Genomic DNA, 20,721 nt, shown 5'->3' with positions numbered 1-20,721 from the left:
GAATCAAAGGCAAGACTAAGAAACAGGCATCACGTATGGAATCTGGGGCCCTGTGTGCAAGAGTTAATTGAATCTCAGGATAACATCGACAGCTTCACAGATCTCTAGCCTTTTAGTTAGCAGATTGCTACATATTCAGTTCAGTCAGGCAAGCTCCATTTTGGGTTGCCCAGTGGACTAATGGCTTCAGATTCAAAGATCAGAGCCATACGAAGTCTGATCCTTTGGATGTCTACTTAGAAATAAATTTTATCTCATTGAATGGGATTGATGAGGCAAAGGGTGGTGATTTTAATTCTCCTCGGCTATTCCTCCCAAACGGCAGAGGGTTGCACCCTTAGATGGTTTGTTATTCTGTCCGTGTCAATTCCCTAACCTCGTAACTGTTGGCTTTTGCAATTCAGTGTGCAAGAGGATCTGTGAGGGAAAGGGTTAAGAAAATGATCTCACTTAGCTGCACCAGGCAGTTGGTGTCACCCAGTCAGTTTGGTGTAGTGGTTAAGTGTGCAGACTCTTATCTGGGAGAACTGGGATTGATTCCCCACTCCTCCACTTGCAGCTGCTGGCATGGCCTTGGGTCAGCCATAGCTTTCGTAGGAGTTGTCCTTGAAAGGGCAGTTGCTGTGAGAGCACTCTCAGCCACACCCACCTCACAGGGTGTCTGTTGTGGGGGTGGGGAAGGTAAAGGAAATTGTGACTGCTCTGAGATTCAGAGTATAGGGCAGGATATAAATCCAATATCTTCTTTTTTTTCTTATTGGTTAAATGTTCAGCCTCTTTGGACCTTGCTTTTGCCTTCTGTGTTTCCTCTTATACATGATCTCTCTTCTTCTCTCTCTTACTGGGCTTGCAGCTGTAGCAAGTTAACCTTTTGGAAGTTAATTGTTCACAATGTTAAATGTACCAACATGAATATGTCATGTAAGATGAACTTCTGTTTCCGTAAGAAAAAAAGAAATCATTCTTTTGTTTCAGATCATCATAGGAGTTCAGATCATCTTTGTAATTTGTTTGAAGGATATTTTCGCTTATCTGGGAAACGTGAAGCGGGGAACTGTGTAAGGTTTCTGTGCTTCAAAGGCAAATTGATAATTTTTAACATTAAATCCAATAATTTCCCTTTTTTAAACCTTATTTTTACCGTACCTTATACTGGTTGCCATGTGTCTTGGTTTCAGCCCTTTAGCTAATTAAAAGTCCTAAGATTGGTCACAAATGAGGAAGGGCTGGCCAACCACTGCACATTTCTCACTATTTATCTGAAAATTCTTCCTTAAAAAGAGACCAAAATGAAGACCTAACATTTATTTCAAAAACTGCCACGTTACTGTTCTTTCTTTTAGATCTTCAGGGCTTTTTTTTTTTTTTTTTTTTTTAGAAAAAGCCCAGCAGGGACTTATTTGTACATTAGGCCACACCCTCGATGCCACCATTGTTTCACATAGGGCTTATCTTTTTAGATAAAGTCCAGCAGGAATTCATTTGCATATTAGGGCACACATCTTGATGCCAAGCCAGCCAGAACTGCATTTCTGTGAGTTTCTCCTAAAAAAAAAGCCCCGTAGATCGATGATCGGTCTATCTATCTATCTATCTATCTATCTATCTATCTATCTATCTATCTATCTATCTATCTATCTATCTATCTATCTATCTATCTATCTATCTGTCTGTCTGTCTGTCTGTCTGTCTGTCTGTCTGTCATCTATCTATCTATCTATCTATCTATCTATCTATCTATCTATCTATCTATCTATCTATCTATCTATCATCATCATCTATTTATCTATCTATCTATCTATCTATCTATCTATCTATCTATCTATCTATCTATCTATCTATCTATCTATCTATCATCATCATCATCATCATCTGTCTGTCTATTTGTCTGTCCATCTAGGTGGAATTCTAGCAGGAACTCCTTTGCATATTGTGCCATGCCCCCTGATGTAGCCAATCCTCCTGGAGCTTACTGTAGGCCCTGCACTAAAAATTCTGTAAGCTCTTGGTGGATTGGCTACATCAGGGGTGTGTGGTCTAATATGCAAAGGAGTTCCTGCTATAAAAAAGCCCTCCCTGTAGGCCTTGATTGAATGCTCCTTGTACCATGTCCCAAAGACAAACCATGGATCCTGGTGATGTCCTCTCTGTTAGTAGACACTTCCAGCCTGATTTTTCCCCCCTGGAAACCCCCCATAGAGCTTTCAAGACAAGAGGCATAGTGATCTTGCGCTGCCCGGGTGGTCTCCCATCGAAGGACTAACCAGGATTGACCCTGCTTCGTTTCTGAGATCTGATGAGATTAGTCTAGTCTGGGCCATCCAGGTTAGGGCATATCAAGTATGGCTGGGAAGAAATACAAGCCAAATCTGACAGCAGGCAACAGAGCACACATTGGAAAGCCTACAAGTTGGTGGCAACAGCCACAATCAAACAGTGTTTCTTTTACACCATTGAATTAATTGAATCACATTCCATTCAGTTTTGAGGGTTGTCATGACAGCTAAAGAATTCAGTTGAGGACTTCAAGGTCAGAGTCATCGAATGAGATGAAATTGGCGAGTAGCATGCTTTTTTGGTGCAGTAAACATCTCTGTCTGAAGCAGTGTTTCCTCTAAGCTGAGTTAGTGTGAGCTGCCTCACATTTTTTTAGCCTCCGGTTCACACTTTTTTGTCTTAGTTTAGGAAAAATGGCCCCAGAGCCTACTAATTTATGCTGTAGCTCACAACTTTAATGCCAGTAGCTCACAAGGAAGAATTTTTGCTCACAGGCTCCACAGCTTAGAGGGAGTATTGGCCTGAAGAACTGTTTTGCTTCTGGATTTATCAAGAATGCTTGCGGTTTGTTTGAGGCTGAGGAGTAGCAATTTTTGTCTGAATTAATTCCAGCAACTTAAAAATCCGTACATGACAAATACAGTTTCAAAAACAGGTTATGTTCCTTTAAGCGGCACGTTTGCAAGCTGCATTTCCATTTGCAGCCAACAAGCAGGTCCTAATCCAATTTACAGCAGATAAAAAAAAAAAAATCCAAATGAGACCCAGATCCCGTTCCTTTCATTTCTCTCCCACAACAGGCACTTCAGTGAGTCTGGAGCTGTTAATTTTCCACCCACCAAAGAACAATGCCTCAAGTGTAAACAGTGTGCAACATTCTACTTTGGCAGTGCAATTTCATAAATCATAGATGAAGATCACAATCCCCCACACATTTGTCTGAAAAGGATGCTCTTCTGGAGAGGCAATCAAGGAGTTTTGCGAAATAACATTTTCACCCAACATCACGGAAGGTATTGTTGAAAAAGTGGTACTACATATTTTAAGTAAATAAGCTGCCGAGTTTGGGACATAAATTATTACTTGCCGTACACCAGCTGACCCTTTTCCTATAATTGTCCCTGTGGAAATATTTTCTGCATCACATATAGCAATAAAACCTCAACATTCCTTAAGTTTCTCTGAAGTCATAATTCAGGCTCTTGGTTTTCATATATTTTGGCGAAGCACTTTGAGTGTTTATATCTAAGTACCATGGGGTATTCCTTTATCATTGTGCAATAAATCATGTTTTCCAATTTTTTTTGTTTTTGTTTACCGCTTGAAAACACTATGCTTTTGCTGTTCTTTTGTTTTTGGGGAAAAATATTACTTCTGTTACTCATTATTCAAAAGGCTAGGAGACTGAGTGAGCAAAGAGATAGTTACAGGTGAAAATACAGCTAACGATAAACGGTCACACAATAAAAGCAACTGAAATATTATCAAACTTCGAGGATAGCATTAATTCCAAAGGAAATTAGGAAAAAAAAATATGCTCCTTCCTTCTTGTAATGCAATGCGCATTGTCCTTAGAGATACACCAATAAATCTAGGGTAAATTCCAGAAACACAGATACATACTGCTATCTGCTATTGAAACCTCCTTCCTCAATCCATTACTGATTTATCGGGGAGAACACATGGACACTCAAAGCTGCCATATACTCAGTCAGACCCTTAATCCATCAAAATCAGTATTCTTTACTCAGACTGGCAGCAGCTCTCTGGAGTCTCAGGCTGAGATCTTTCACATCACCTACTGCCTGGTCCTTTTAATTGGAGATGCTGGGGATTGAACCTGGGACCTTCTGCATGCAAAGCAAAAGTTCTACCACTGAGTGTCAGAACTCAAGAACTTCAAACGGATCCCATACTTAGTTACAAAGCTAGGATTTTATTGAAGAGAACTAGGTGCTGGAAAAGGCAAGATAACAGTAATGGCGAGAGCCAGCATCAGCTCGATTTTATACACGTAAAGCAAACATCTCACAAAGCCACAATTCACATTGTAGGGCGCATCTGTCTTCTCACCATCACTATCAGTAGAGAGGATGCCTCCCTACTCCGAAGGCCATGCTGTTCGGCTTCAAAGGGTCCCAGTGTGAGAATGTGCAGAGACAAGACATAACTCATTCTACAGCCCCAAATATTTTGGATACCAGTGGGGCAAGGTTAATTACTATTCAGGCACTCTGGGTTAAGCAAAGGTTACAACATGGAGTCAGTTTGGTTCAGTAACAATACAGCTCTAAGTCACAATAAAACTACCATACAGCATTGGTCACATTATAGAGGACCAGCAGCAAAGATACAAGTTCTGACATACTGCCCCCCCTAAGCGCCCCCTCCCGCGGGGCCGGCCTTGGGCTTGTGCGGGTACAGTAGGTGAAACTTTTTCAGCAGTTGCGGAGCCACTACGTTCTGAGACTCGACCCACTCGTCACAGCTCGGGGGGAAGTGTTTCCACCTGATCAAATAATACAGTTTCCCCCGTTTGATTCTGGAGTCCAGGATCTCCTGGACTTCATGGTGACTCTGACCCCTCACTGTCGTCGGAGGGGGCGGTGGGGCCCTGGGATGGAAGGACGTAGCACCAGGGTCTTTCCGAAGCAAGCTGCAATGAAAAACAGGATGGATCTTACTTAGAGATTTGGGTAGTTCGAGTTCCACCGTTACTTTATTTATCACCTTTTTGATTTTGAAAGGTCCGAGGAACTTCAGTGCCAGTTTGCGGCAGGACTGGGGGAGGGGGAGGTTTTTTGTCGACAGGAAAACTGTATCCCCCACCTTTAGATCCCACTCTGGGGAGTGTTTTTTGTCAAACTGTTTTTTGTAGGCTTTTTTCGCTTCCTCCAGGTTTTCCTGAATTCCCTTCCAGCCTTCACGAAGTCCCTCCCACCATTGTTGGCATGATGTTGGTTGGGATGGGCTGGCTGGGAGGGCGAGCGTGGGGAACGGCTTGCCCTCGTAGCCATTGATGATTTGAAAAGGGGAGGTTTTGGTTGAGCTATGGAGGCTATTGTTGTAGCCGTATTCCGCAAAAGGGAGGAGATCTACCCAGTTGGACTGTTGGAAATTAATGAAACAACGGAGGTATTGTTCTAGAAGGCTATTAACCCTCTCCGTCTGTCCGTCCGACTGGGGGTGGTAGGCAGAACTCAGTCCTTGCTCAATGCCAGCTAGTTTGCAGAACTCCCGCCAGAAGTTGGCAACGAACTGCGTTCCGCGGTCACTAATGACCTTGTCTGGGAATGAGTGTAGGCGTACAATGTGAGTGAAAAAGAGCTGGGCAAGTTTTTTGGCTGTAGGTAACTGTTTGCAAGGAATGAAGTGAGCCTGCTTTGAAAAGGTGTCGACTACGACCAAGATGACTGTTTTGCCCTGTGAAGGCGGGAGCTCGACAATGAAATCCATGGAGACTACCGACCAAGGTCGGGTGGCTGTAGGGAGGGGAACTAGGTGGCCCGGAGGTTTGCCCCCCCTTCGTTTTGCCATGAGGCAAGTGGGACATGACAGTACAAATTCTGAAACATCTTTTTTCATTTTCGGCCACCAAAATTGGCGGGTGAGCAAGTTGAGTGTTTTGACATAGCCAAAGTGGCCGGCCAAGCGACTTGAGTGGCAGCGGTCCAAAACCTCCTTCCTGAGGGGATCGGGCACATAGATTTTTTCATTGTGCAACCAGAGCCCGTTCTCGGCTTTGACCAAGTTGGGGGGGCGGTCAGTTTCTTGTTTGTACTCCGAGAGGAACCGAGAAAGTAATTCTAAGTCCGGAGGGTTGGTCTGTTTACCGGAACGGGTGGTGACCCCCCCCCGCGATGGCTGAGGGGGAAATTAGTGAGTCCACCACCTCCTCCTTGAGACTGTCGTGTTGGGGCATGCGGGAAAGGGCGTCCGCTAAAAAGTTCTTTGAGCCTGGGATGTGTTTCAACACAAAATCAAACTTAGCAAAGAAGCCTGCCCACCGGATCTGTTTTGCAGTCATTTTGCGATGCCCAGTGAGGGCTTCCAGGTTTTTGTGATCGGTCCAGATTTCGAAGGGGACTCTCGCTCCTTCAAGCCAGGAGCGCCAGGTTTTTAAGGCAAACATGACCGCAAATGCCTCTTTGTCCCAGACCGACCAGTTCCTTTGTTCATTGGAAAATTTCCTGGAAATATAGGCACATGGTCGGAGCACCCCATTTTCTCCCCTCTGCATTAATATGGCTCCTACAGCGGCGTCGGAGGCGTCGCATTGGACCACGAAGGGCTTTAGTTCGTCAGGGTGAGCCAGCACGGGTTCGGAGGTGAAGAGGCGTTTTAGCTCAGTGAAAGCTTTCTGACAGTCAGGCGTCCACGTTAGGCGTGCGCCGGGTTTTTTAGCCTCGTCACCCTTCCCTTTAGTTTTGAGGAGTTCTGTAAGAGGGAGCATGACCGTGGCGAACCCCTTTATGAAGTCGCGGTAAAAGTTAGCGAACCCGATAAAACTTTGTAACTGTTTGCGGGTTCGAGGGGGTTCCCAGTCTAACACCGCTTGGACCTTTGCGGGGTCCATGGACAATCCCTCCCCCGACACCCGGAAGCCCAAGTAATCCAGTTCGGTCTTGTGGAATTCACATTTCGACAATTTGGCATACAGTTTGTGTTTACAAAGGGTGCTTAACACTTTTCTGACCAAAGGCACATGAGACTTTAGATCTTGTGAATAGATAATGATGTCATCAAGGTACACCACCACCCCCTTGAACAGGAAGTCCCGCAGCACTTCATTAATAAAGTTCATAAAAACACCCGGGGCTCCCTGTAGCCCAAACGGCATGACAAGGTACTCAAATTGTCCCAGTGGGGTGTTGAAGGCTGTCTTCCACTCGTCCCCCTCTTTGATGCGGACGCGGAAGTATGCGTCTCGGAGGTCGAGTTTGGTAAATATTTTCCCCTTTGCTACGGTGTTTAATAAGTCCTTTATCAATGGGATCGGGTAGGCGTTGGACATGGAAATCCCGTTTATCGCACGAAAATCTGTGCAAAGCCTAAGAGACCCGTCCTTTTTCTTTCGGAATAGGACGGGGGCGGCATGGGGGGCTGTGGCGGGTCGAATAAAGCCACGCTTTAGATTTTTGTCCAAAAACTTTCGGAGTTCAGCCTTCTCCGCCCAACCCATGGAGTACAGTTTCGCTTTGGGAAGCTGCTGCCCTGGGATTAGCTCAATGGCACAGTCTGTAGGGCGGTGGGGCGGTAGCTCATCCGCTTCCTTCTCGCTAAATGCCAGCTTTAAGTCTCGGTACTCCTTGGGGATGGAGGCGACTTCCTCGAGTGTGAGGCACGCCCGCATGTTTTGGGGGGGAGCGTGCGGCCCCCACTCGGGGCGCCAGTGGTGATGCTCGCACCTCCAATCCGGGAACCGGACGATCTGTTCCTCCCACCTTATGTCGGGTTGGTGGCGGGCGAGCCAAGCTGAGCCTACTACCACGTCGAAGGAGCAGGAGGGGGCGATTACGAAAGTTTCAATTCCCCAATGCTCCTCGGTCCCTACCGGGACCGCCTGAGTCTCTAAAGTACATGGTTCCCCTCTCATGGGCCCCCCGTCCATTTGCTGGAACTGCATCGGTTGTGGCAGGGGCGAAGTGGCTAATCCCAGCGCCTCAACTAGGCGGGGGGTGATCAAGTCCCTGTTACACCCTGAGTCGATTAGCGCTCGGGCGTGCATGAATCTCTTTAGGTTCGGGTTAAGGAGGGTGACGGCCATAAAAAGTAAACCCCCAGTTGCTCTCACCGTGAGGAGTGCCGGCTGTTGTTGGACCTGCTTTGCGGCACCCATTAAAGCAGGTCGCTGTCGTTTCCCGCCGACTCGGTATCGTCCGACTCCTCGGTCGATTCTTCGACTGCCGCCAGGCTGGTGGTAAAATCCTCGTCAGTCGCCAAGGAAGTGGCGACGGAGCCCCGACTGGGCTCCTTCGATCGGCTGCTCTTCTTCTTCTTCGGGCCCGGGGTGGTTGGCCGCGCCGTGGGTGGTGTGGAACCCGCTTTCCCAGGGCAGTTAGCAGCAAGATGATTTGGGTCCCCGCATTGGAAGCACTTGCGGGCGGGAGACGGGGTGGAGGTCGTCGGAGCCTTCTTCCCTTCGGATTTAGTTGGGGTGTGTTTGGCTCCCTTCCTCGCTAGTTGTTGTCTTCTCATCCCCACGTGTTGGAGGTTGGTCTCCACCTCCCCGGCCAGTTGGATCCAGCCGACCAACGTGTCGGGCCTTCCTTGACTGTAGCAGCGGTCGAGGATGCTCGGATTCAACCCATTGATGAACGCGGTGTATTTCATGACCTCGTTCCATCCCCTCGCTGCCTCACAGTACCCCAGGAATTCGGTGGCGTACTCGCGGGTGGAGCGGTTGCCCTGTTCGATGCGTTGAAGGGCAGCGACCGCCTTCTCCTCCCGTAAGGGATCTCCATACTGGCGGAGCATCGCGTGCAGGAACCCTGCCACGGTAGCTAATTCGGGCTTTCTCCCCATGAAAAGCCCCACATACCACTTGCGGGCCGCCCCTCTCAGTCGAGACGCGATGTGGTACACTCGGCTGGCCTCGGTAGGGTAGTCGGCGCCCCAGTGGGTGAAAAACGTGTCGCACTGAATAGTAAAATATTCCACGTCCTCCGGGTTCCCATCGAACGTAATCTTCAACTCTCTTCCCCGTCCCTCGGCCCCTCCTGGCGCTCGCGGCGCCCCAGGCGGCGGTGCTGGGCCCGGTAGGGCCGGCGGGATCGGAACGGGTGGTGCCGGCGGCGCCGGGGCGGCCGGGGCCCCTGGTGCGGGTGGCGCCGGTGGTGCTGGGGCGGCCGGAGCCGGCGGAGCCGGAGGTGCCGGGGCCGCTGGGGCCGGCGGCGCCGGGGCAGCTGGAGCCTGCGGGGCGGGGGCCGGCGGGGCGACAGGCGGTTGCCCCAGTGGCAACACTCCATACGGTATCCCCAGGACCGCTGTTTGCAAAGTGCGGAGCTGGTCGTGGATAGCGCCCAGGTTCTGCTGCATCTCCTCGGCCATCGTCACGCGGGAACGGTGCACATCGCCGTGGATTTCCCGCACCCAATCGAATAATTCGTTGCGGAGGGTCCGGATCGGGTCTTCCCCCCCTCGGGGCTCCGTGCCCTCCGCCTGGCCCTCGTCGTCGTCTCCTGCCCCTCCTTCGCCCAACATGCTTCGGTACCGCTGCTCCGCGGCGTCGATTGCTGCCGTGGACTTCCGCGGGCTCCAGGTTCGCGGGGCCGGGAAGGCGGCGTCGACCGAGAAGGGCGCTGGAACCTTAATTTTGCGTCGGACCCCCGTCACGTTTGGGTCGAGCGGCGGGTCCTCCGATGGGGTGGTGGGCTCTCCGTCGTCTGGTACTTTTGCCGCCATCGAGCCAAGCCTCCAGTACAGATAAGCCACGAACAATGGGATTACTGTTATAATGTCAGAACTCAAGAACTTCAAACGGATCCCATACTTAGTTACAAAGCTAGGATTTTATTGAAGAGAACTAGGTGCTGGAAAAGGCAAGATAACAGTAATGGCGAGAGCCAGCATCAGCTCGATTTTATACACGTAAAGCAAACATCTCACAAAGCCACAATTCACATTGTAGGGCGCATCTGTCTTCTCACCATCACTATCAGTAGAGAGGATGCCTCCCTACTCCGAAGGCCATGCTGTTCGGCTTCAAAGGGTCCCAGTGTGAGAATGTGCAGAGACAAGACATAACTCATTCTACAGCCCCAAATATTTTGGATACCAGTGGGGCAAGGTTAATTACTATTCAGGCACTCTGGGTTAAGCAAAGGTTACAACATGGAGTCAGTTTGGTTCAGTAACAATACAGCTCTAAGTCACAATAAAACTACCATACAGCATTGGTCACATTATAGAGGACCAGCAGCAAAGATACAAGTTCTGACACTGAGCCACAGTCCCTCCCCAACAGCAGGGCCCTCTCTGGCAACATCATAACTTCACTGGCAACCCTCCAAGGTCTCTGCTGTCTCTCCCCCATGAGTTCGGGATTCCTGTGTGTGACAGGAAGGCTAAGCTCTGCCTGTCCCTAAGAAATGACCAAATAGGTACTGATAGAATGTTGTTGAGAGCTGATAGTTTATGAGCCATTAGTTTAGTTAGAGTCAGAACTGACTAAGGGAAGAAGCAAGACATTTGTACCAGAACAACAGCCTGCCATTGACTAAGAGAAATTCAGCATTTAAAAAAAATCCCTGAATAAAGCTATAGTTCAAAATTCAATTGTGGAGAAACTTTGTAGTTGTTTACTTGATTATGTGCTTAGGCCATAATAAAAATCAATCTATCTATCTATCTATCTATCTATCTATCTATCTATCTATCTATCTATCTATCTATCTATCTATCTATCTATCTATCTATCCATCCATCTATCCATCTATCCATCTATCCATCTATCCATCCATCTATCCATCCATCCATCCATCCATCCATCCATCCATCCATCCATCCATCCATCCATCCATCCATCCATCCATCCATCCATCTATCTATCTATCTATCTATCTATCTATCTATCTATCTATCTATCTATCTATCTATCTATCTATCTATCTATCTAATATGTCTGTCTGTCTGCCTGTGTGTCTGTCTGTCTGTGTGTCTGTGTGTCTGTCTATCTATCTGTCTGTCTATCTATCTAATCTGTCTGTCTGTCTGTCTATTTAATTTTTTAAAAAATAAAAATTAACTCTTTATTTGTTTAACCCTGTGGGCTGGATGTTTATGGTCTCAGGGAAAGAAGGTAATGCAAACACCAACCAGGATCTTGGTTTGTAACACTAATATAGGAATAAATGGTAGCAGTGTGTGACTGAAGAAGCATTGGAATCCTATCCCCCATAGTTCTATGAAGTGTCTGAGTGAGTGGTGATTGTTTAAGGAGGAAACTGACCTGCCCTGTCTGATGGTGTCTCTGTAAGTGAGGGGACAGATGTAGTGTGTGAGAAGGTCAGGGCTCTCTACAGGTTTTTTTTTTTTTTTTAAATAGGCAAGATGGCCTACAAAAGATAGCCAGCTCAGTGTACCATCAAGCTACCCCGGAAGTAAGCTGGCTGGTAAAGGAGTGGCTGGGAGCCTCCAGATTGCCTGCGGCCCGGTCTTGGAACAGGAATGGGCTGCATGCACTCCGGAGGAGCTTCTAGAGCACTCGTGCACCTCTCAGCCACTCCCCATCTGGAGAGAGCCAGTTTAGTGTAGTGGTTAAGTGTGCGGACTCTTCTGGGAGAACCAGGTTTGATTCCCCACTCCTCCACTTGCACCTGCAGGAATGGCCTTGGGTCAGCTAGAGCTCTGGCAGAGGTTGTCCTTGAAGGAGCAGCTGCTGTGAGAGTCCTCTCAGCCCCACCCACCTCACAGGGTGTCTGTTGTGGGGGGAGAAGATATAGGAGATCGTAAGCCACTCTGAGTCTCTGATTCAGGGAGAAGAGCGGGGTATAAATCTGCAATTCTTCTTCAAAAATCAAGAATATAAGGTTGCCAAGCATGACAAGTGCTCTCGGATAGGACTTCATTAAAAAAGAAGCTATAATACTTCTGTCACCCAAATGTAGACTCTTGTTTCTTATTTAAGGATTAAAGGAAGCTTCTCTCCTACCAATGTGGACACCGAACCCCCCCCCCCATTAAGCTTAATGGGAGAAACACACATGAATCAGACAGATAATCCACCCTTCAAATAAGGAGAAATGACAGATTTTATTAATCTTCTTATCATCGGCGAGAGATAAATTTCAAGACTTCAGGAGAAGAATCAATTTCATGTGAAAGTAAGAGATGCAAGAGCAAAAATTACCCTAATTGGTCAGTTGATCTGTGGGGGAGATATCTAGGCCATGTGCTAATTAGCTCCCATAGAGGGACTGACATTTGTCGGATACACCATGGGAAGATGAGACCGCAGATATGGTTTTGATTTAAAAGGCCATGCCTTTTATTAACAATCAGCTACCTATGGTATCTAGCTCTAAATTGCCTGGTGTCAGAGCTCAGGTGGTTCAGGGAAGTCGGTTTCTGGGGGACAATTTCTCTTATCTCACTGCAGAGTTGTGTTTTCCAAACAGTGTTCCAGGTCAGGAATACCTGGAGATACCCAGAAGCATACTGAGGACTGCTCAACAAAAAGGCTTCCCAAGAAGACTTTTTCCTCACCAGAGGTAGAATTCTAGCAGGAGCTCCTTTGCACATTAGGCCACACACCCCTGATGTAACCAATCCTTCAAGAGCTTACAAGGCTCTTTTGGGTAAGCCCTCGGAGGACTGGCTACATCAGGGAGGTGTGGCCTAATATGCAAAGCAGTTCCTGCTAGAATTCCACCCCATTCTTCACCATTTCCAAGCTTCTCCTGGAGGTACAGGTACAGAGAATGTTGGGTGGGCTCTCAAATGCATTATCATGCCATGAAGAGCAATGGCTGGAGCTGAGTAATTTGACCAGTGTGACACAGGATAGGGATGGTTTTCCTGCCAGGGCACCCAAACAAGGGTTTATGTTGCCTGGTGGGGAAGGTGCCACCACACTGTAGGAGCCTGGCTCATTCCCATCCATTACTGGCAGAGAGGGCAATGAGCCATCTCCAGTGAACATTGCCTCCTGGATCCATGACACCACTAGCCAAGTCTTGAGCCAAACCTATTGGGTGGCAATACAGGAGGAAATAATAGGTATGCCTTTCCTGGGTCACCTGAACTAGTCCAATCAAAGAACTGAATGTGGACCCCAGAAAATGATCCAGAATCCTTTGCAACATGTGGCATCTCTTCAGCATACTAGGGCATGGGGAATGTTTTCCTGGATGGTTGGAAATATGACAACTACCGGTTCAGAATACTGTTCCTTATGAAGAGTTTCCAGTTAATCTAGAGATGGTGGACATCATAATTTTTTGCTCTCGCTGAAAAGTATCCTGAACTGGCAGCGGGTTTATGAATGGTATTAGCCATACTGGTGGAGGAAAGTGCTGTTGTCACAACCAACTTACGGCAGCCCCCTAGGGTTTCAAGGCATAAGCCATTCAGAGGTAGTTTGCATTCTTTTCCTCTACGTAGTGACCCTTTACTTCCTTGGTGGTTTCCCATCCTGGTGCTAACTAGGACCAACCCTGCTTAGCTTCCAAGGTCTGACAAGACGGGGCTAACTTGGTCCACCAAATCAGGTATTTTCCACACTTGCTCGTAAAAAAATAACTCAATGTGAATGTGATGCACAGCAAAAACTCACGATACAATAAAATTGTTAGGCCACAATTCAAAACAGTGTTGCGTGCACTAAAGCCCAAAGAGAATGAGGAGCTGAAGGCAGATGGTCCTTCATCTTCAGGGGGTCATGAGACACTGTTGTTTTGATAGATCCAATGCAGGGAGAGGGAGATCCACAAAGATCTAGGGCATCATGCCTTTGCTGAAGTAGACATTTGAACACATGTGAAGATTCCTCCTCAGATCACATGCCTGGAGAATTTTGAAGGGAAACCAGAAGAGTTTTTACAGAACTACCAAAATTGTTCAGAAGGGTATTACACATCCCTTCCACAAACTTCTTATACACAATAGACAGAAGCTTTCCTGATTTCAGGGTGAATTAGACTGATCCAACACATCTGTGCAATCAGTTACAGAAATGAAACTCTAAGCTGCATTCAGATCCTCAGTATTGTCTATTCAGACTGGTAGCAGCTCTCCAGGGTCTTCGGCAAAGGTCTTTCATGTCACCTACTTCCAGATCCTTTAAGTGGAGATACTGGGGATCAAACCTGGGACCTTCTGCATGCCATGCAGATGCTCTACTACCGAGTCTCAGCCACAGTATATTTCTTTCATTTTCAAGCATTGTTCCAAGGAAATATGTTCCCCTCCCCCTTTGATTTGGAAGCTTTCTTATGCTTAGAAGGTATCTTTGAGTCACAAATGTGAAATCCAGCTCTCAGAGAGTAGAACTGCCTTCCCACTGTGCACATCTCCATAATGACATCCTTCCCCTACAAGTAAATTGAACCCTGATGGGACAACAGCCCTTTTGTCAATTAGATGTATTTAAACTTTAACGAGGAGCTCAGTTTGGTATCTATTAGGAACACCTTCAGGAAAATTGAGTCCTTATTTTCCCTGAAATGTAAACCTCAAAATGTGTTTGTTTGTTTTCAACTGAGTCACAATTGTTCAATGGGGTTTGATTGGCACAAATAAAAAAGGGTGGCAAAGAACAGCACACAATACTGTGTTCCATAATGGGAAACTATTATGATCCAACACTAGAAAGCATGCTATCAGGTGATAAAGACTCTTAGCAATGCTGGAGAGGGGCTGTGATCCCCTTTGTTCCCTCACACAGAATGCCTACCACCCTCTCTCATGTTCTGGATTACAAGTAGGTCAAGTGCCACATTCACCACCCTTCTTGTCTCTTTTAAATTCTCTAGTGAGCCATGACCATTTCACCTCTCAGGTCCTCTCACTCACAGAGACATCAGCAAATATGGTAGCCCATCCCCCTTTAATAACAATTCCTCATTCAAACACTTCACTGAGTTATCAAAGATTTCACGTTTTCATGGCTGGTAACATCATTAGGGTTTGTAGAATCTTTCGGGCTCAAGTGCCGTGTTCTACTGTGCACAGCAGCCAAGAAGGTCAGAGCGCCTGCTCCGGCTGCAACGCCACTGAGGATGTTCTCCGCAGCTGAGAACGAAACATCTGGAAGGAAAACTTTCTCCAGTAGAACACGGCACTGGAGCCCGAAAGATTCTACAAACCCTAATGACTTCACTGAGTTATTGGGGTTGGGGACTTGAACACTGCTCCATTCACACTCTGGAGCCATTTATTTTTATTTTACTATATATAGAGAGGCTGGGATATTAACTGGTGGACACATTTCTTCACCTAAGATACAAAGCCCACAGGGCTAAACAAAACAAGAAGTTAACTTTTGTTTATGGTATGAACATAGTGCTGAACAAAACAAAGTAAAAGTTACAATGTTTCACTTTCATTGACCTTTTGAACTGTTGTTCTGTTCCTTTCATTGGAATCTTTTGTTTCAAACTGACTCTTTTCAGTCAGCTATAAGCTGCTCTTCTCCACAGTTTCAGTCAGTCAGACTTCCTCTTTTCCCCAGCAGCCAACTTCCAGATGCTCTCTTAACTCCTGTTTTCTGACTGTCAGCGCTCTAACAACCCATCCATTCTTACTGGCCATTGCCAAGGAGAGGTGGGACCTAACCTGTCCATCACAGGGGCTATAAAAGATACTATTGTATTCACCAGGAGAGTTTTGACGGTGTTCTCAAATGTGACTCCTCACTCTGTGAAATTGCCAGGCTGTACTTTTTCCAAGGCTGTTACTTAAGATATTCGATTTCTGTGGGCATCATTAGAGATATCCCACTAGACCATGTTCCTAAAATTACTACTGAGATTCTTTTCCTGCATTTTCCATGTGGCCAAATGATTCGTTTTCCCACTGGATCGTCACTGCTGGGAACTTGCCATGAGTGATGCTTCCGATGATAAACGAGACCCATTCGTTTCAATTTTGTTTGTTGCAAGAGAAACCCTTCTGTCCTTTTCTGACTAGAAGGGGTTCTGCCAAGGGATGAACAGAACAATCTTTCAATCCATAACAATATTTTTTTTAAAAAAAAGAACTTTTGGATGTCATGTCAGCTACTGCCTTCCTTTGAGAAGAGGGATGTTTCTTCAAAAAGGGGGGGGAAAGGATGTTCACAACCACGAAAAAGAAAAGGGGAGCATGAAAAGATCTGGGAAATTACAGATGGTCGGTCTGAGTGTGATGCCTGGAAAGAGAGTAGAACCATATGGTAAAATAGGAGGTATGTAAATCTCTTGAAAACAATGTATTTGGTAGCAATGTTCCCTCTAAGCTGCAGAATCTTGTGAGCAAAAATTCTACTTTGTGAGCTACTGACATTAAAGTTGTGAGCTGTTGCATAAATTGTTGTGCTCTGGGGGTCATCCTTCCTGAATTAAGACAAAAATCTGTGAGCTGGAGACTAAAAATCTGTGAGCTAGCTCACTCTAACTCAGAGAGGGAACACTGATTGCTACATAAAAGCCAGTATAAATGTAATGAATAAATTCTTGTCACACTAATTTCTTCTTCTTCTTTTTTAAATAAGTAACTAATAAATTGTGGGAATTCTTTGAACTGGATATACCTTTAATTCAGCACAGAATTTGACAAACACTCCCATTTTAGGTAGTAAACTGGTTAAACTAGTTAAATCATCAATAGTAGTATAATCACAGTTAGTTGGGGAACCATACTCAAAGAGGGATAATCAAAGGGACTTCATCAACAAGGAAGGGAAGAAATTGAGTGAGGTATCAATCCCTTGGATGAAGAAGTGGATGGAAATCTTGTCAGATTTACAGAAATAAAACTCACCTGAAATGCAATTCAAAGCAATGATGAGAGTTCACCTTCTGATTAAACCTCTGGGGAATTTTCATGGAGGGCCCAAGTTTTGAGAAGATGAGTGAAATTATCTGGAGTTCCATACATATGCAGCTTTTCTGCAGTTTTGTGAAATTTAAAAAGTAAACATGACAGTCTGCAAAGGGGGGGGGGAGGACCTAGACATTTTAAGGAACATGAAAGTGAATTTTGGAAAGTCCACTGAAATGTGTTATGGGAGAATAAGAGTTGGCCAATCCCTCTTGGATGCCTTGCACGTGTTTATGTGTGTTCTAAACTGTATCTTCAGTCTTATGGCAGCCCAAGCAGGTTACAGCAAGGGGGAAGACAATTGCCAGCTTTCTCTCACACACACCATCCTCTGCCACTTTAGATTTACATGTGGTTGGACACACAGATGGTCAGCTAATAGCATGGTTGCCTCAACTGGCTCAAACAGTAGAGGTCAAAGATAGGGCTTTTTTGGTAGCTGGAACTCCTTTGCATATTAGGCGACACCCCCTGGATGTTGCTGAGCCTCCATAAGCTTACAGGGCTCTTAGTACAGGGCCTACTGTAAGATCTTGGAGGATTGGCTACATCAGGAGTGTGTGGTCTAATATGCAAATGAGTTCCTGCTACAAAAAAAGCCTTGGTCAGAATGATGCTGCTTCATAAGAACATAAGAGAAGGCATGTTGGATCAGGCCAATGTCCCATCCAGTCCAACACTCTATATCACATAGTGGCCAAAAAATTATATACATATATATACACACACACACACTGTGGCTAATAGCCACTGATGTACCTCTGCTCCATATTTTTATCTAATCACCTCTTGAAGCTGGCTTTGCTTGTAGCCGCCACCACCTCCTGTGGCAGTGAATTCCACATGTTAATCACCCTTTGGGTGAAGAAGTACCTCCTTTTATCCGTTCTAACCCAACTGCTCAGCAATTTCATTGAATGCCCATGAGTTCTTGTATTGTGAGAAAGGGAGAAAAGTACTTCTTTCTCTACCTTCTCCATCCCATGCATAATCTTGTAAACCTCTATCATGTCACCCTGCAGTCGACATTTCTCCAAGCTAAAGAGCCCCAAGCGTTTTAACCTTTCTTCATAGGGAAAGTGTTCCAAACCTGTAATCATTATAGTTGCCCTTTTCTGCACTTTTTCCAATGCTATAATATCCTTTTTGAGGTGTGGTGACCAGAATTGCACACAGTATTCCAAATGAGACCGCACCATCGATTTATACAGGGGCATTATGATACTGGCTGATTTGTTTTCAGTTCCCTTCATAATAATACCCAGCATGGCGTTGTTGTTTTTTTATTGCAATCGCACACTGTCCTGACATTTTCAGTGAGTTATCTACCATGACCCCAAGATCTCTCTCTTGGTCAGTCTCTGCCAGTTCACACCCCGTCAACTTGTATTTGCTTCAAGAACCAAAGTTCTATAAAATAGGGTTGTTGAGTGTGCAGCATTCCTTTACGCTTGTAAGTCACAATCAAGGAACTCACTCAGGTTTCTGTTGTTAGTTTCATACAGCAGAGACAGGTCATCTCAAAATACCATCCATTTATTAGCAAGGAGATACAGGGGATGGGAGCAACTGGTCTCATGAGAAGGCAGCTCATGAAGTCTGCACTTTTAACTAACAATTAACTAAGCAGATACTCTCCCCGCCCATGAGACTTAACCAGCTCACAATAATAGGGTTTCCAGGTTTCCTCTGGCCACCTGCAGGTGTAGAGTTGTCCGATCCAGGTTGGAGAACTCCAGGAGATTTGGGGATGGACCCTGGGGAGGACAGGGACCTCAGTGAGGTTCAATGCCATAGAGTCAACCTGTCAAGTTCTACACAGCTCTCAGGAAGAACACCTCTATGATGTTAAATCAAATAAGGTCATTTATTGAGACATGATACAGCCAGGATACTTCTTGGAAGAGCCGGCCTCAAAGGGTCAGTCCATACAATTATACTGTTGCCTTAAGCATTACAATGTAAGCAAGATTTGGCGGGTTTGCCAAGCAGGAACCAATATTCAAAACATTCTCCCAGCAGGAGAAAGAGACCCCTTCCTAGAGCAGTGTGCAAAAAACAGAACCTGGGAAGCACTGGTAGAACAGAACAGTTGCATCTGTCTTACAGTCAAAATAGAACTGGAGTTAAAGGTGCAAAGCAAAGTGTTAGTCATATGTTCAGGGCAAGATAGGACTCTGGACACGCCCTTCCAAAGCATCAATTTTCTCCAGGGAGACTGATCTCTGTCGTCTGGAGACGAGCTGTAATTCCAGGGGATCCCCAGGTCTCACCTACACACAAATATCAGATGTGGGGGAGCAGACCATGCCATTGTAATATACAATAAATGCACCAGAAGGCTGAAGCCGAATGAGCCAGCCAGCCAGTGAGGCGATCAAGGGTATTGCTTCTCCTTTCCTCTTCCACCACGGCTGGCTGCAGTCTTCACGGCTGCTAGTCAAACCTCCATTGTGAGCTTGTTTGGCAGCCAACCAGTATCCTGCTTTTGAATGCAGGGAAGGGAAGACAGCCTATGCTTCACTGACCCACTGCCTGCCTGTGCCTCAGATGCCACTTGGGGGAAGAGAGCAGAACATTGTCGGACGAGGGCAGCTCGCCTCCCTTGCAGCTGCCAGCTTTTTTGGTGACAGGGCTGAACCATTCATCTACACCTTAACCTCCCCCTCAACACAGTTCCAGTTTCACATCCTTTGTGTGCCGTGAGAAATGCTTCCAGAAATCCCAACGTAGCCATGGGTTCCCATGGCTGAGGAAACAAGTAGCTAAAATAGAAGAAAATAGAAGAACTAAGGAGAGAGGAAGATGGATTGGACCATTTTTCTCAACGTAAGCCCAAAATGCTTGGAGGCAGTTGGCAGACGGCCTCAGACGTTGGCCATGCAGCTGAAACACAGATCAACTGGCAACTCTGAGTCCCTCACGGGCCACCATACATGGGTAGCGTGTGCTGTGTTTGGCTTAGGTGGATGGCAAGTGTTATATGTCTGGCACCGATTCAGGCTGGCATACCTGCCTGTCTCTCTTGCTGCCTGAGGCTGAGCAATGTGGACTAGAGGAGCCGCCTTAAGACAGGCGGAGGCCCTAAGCACTGCCAAATGTAAGAGGACCGATAAGCGATACTACGAGTTGCAATCGAACTGTACTATAAAACTTGAAGTTTGATGATATTGTTATAGAAGCCCTTCATAATTACGTCGATTGTGTATAAATATGTCTCTGAGAGGAGAACCAGTCCAAATCAGGTTGGAAAACTGATGAGAACATAGAAAAGAGGCCTGCTGGATTGGACCACTGGTCCATCTGTTCCAGCTTCCTGCCACACACTGTGGCCAACCAGTTCCTCTGGATGGCCAGAAGCAGCAGCAGAAGAAGAGACTGGATTAATATCTCACCCTCCACTCTGAATCTCAGAGCAGCTCACAATCTCCTTTATTTTCCTCCCCCACAATAGAAACTCTGTGAGGTAGTTGGGGCTGAGAGAGCTCTCACAGAAGTTGCCCTTTCAAGGATAGCTCTGGGAGAAGTTGTCCTTGAAAGGGCAGCTGCTGTGAGAGCCCTTTCCAGCCCCACCCACCTCACAGGGTGTCTGTTGTGGGGGAGGAAGGTAAAGGAGATTGTGAGCCGCACTGAGACTCTTTGGAGTGGAGGGCGGGATATAAATCCATTTCAGCAGCTTCAAGTGGAGGAGTAGGGAATCAAACCCGGTTCTCCCAGATAAAAGTCCCCACACTTAACCACTACACCAAACTGGCTCTCAACAGGACATAGAGGCTGAAGTCTTCCCCTAATAAAAACATCAGAAGAGCCCTGCTGGATCAGACCAGTGGTCCATCTAGTCCAGCATCCTGTTTCACACAGTGGCCAACCAGTTCCTCCGGAGGGCCAACAACATGAGGCCTTCCCCTGATGTTACCTGAAATT

The sequence above is a fragment of the Heteronotia binoei genome, chromosome 3 (assembly GCF_032191835.1).
Source record: "Heteronotia binoei isolate CCM8104 ecotype False Entrance Well chromosome 3, APGP_CSIRO_Hbin_v1, whole genome shotgun sequence".
In the NCBI taxonomy this organism is placed as follows: domain Eukaryota; kingdom Metazoa; phylum Chordata; class Lepidosauria; order Squamata; family Gekkonidae; genus Heteronotia; species Heteronotia binoei.
This window is presented reverse-complemented; position numbering follows the sequence as displayed.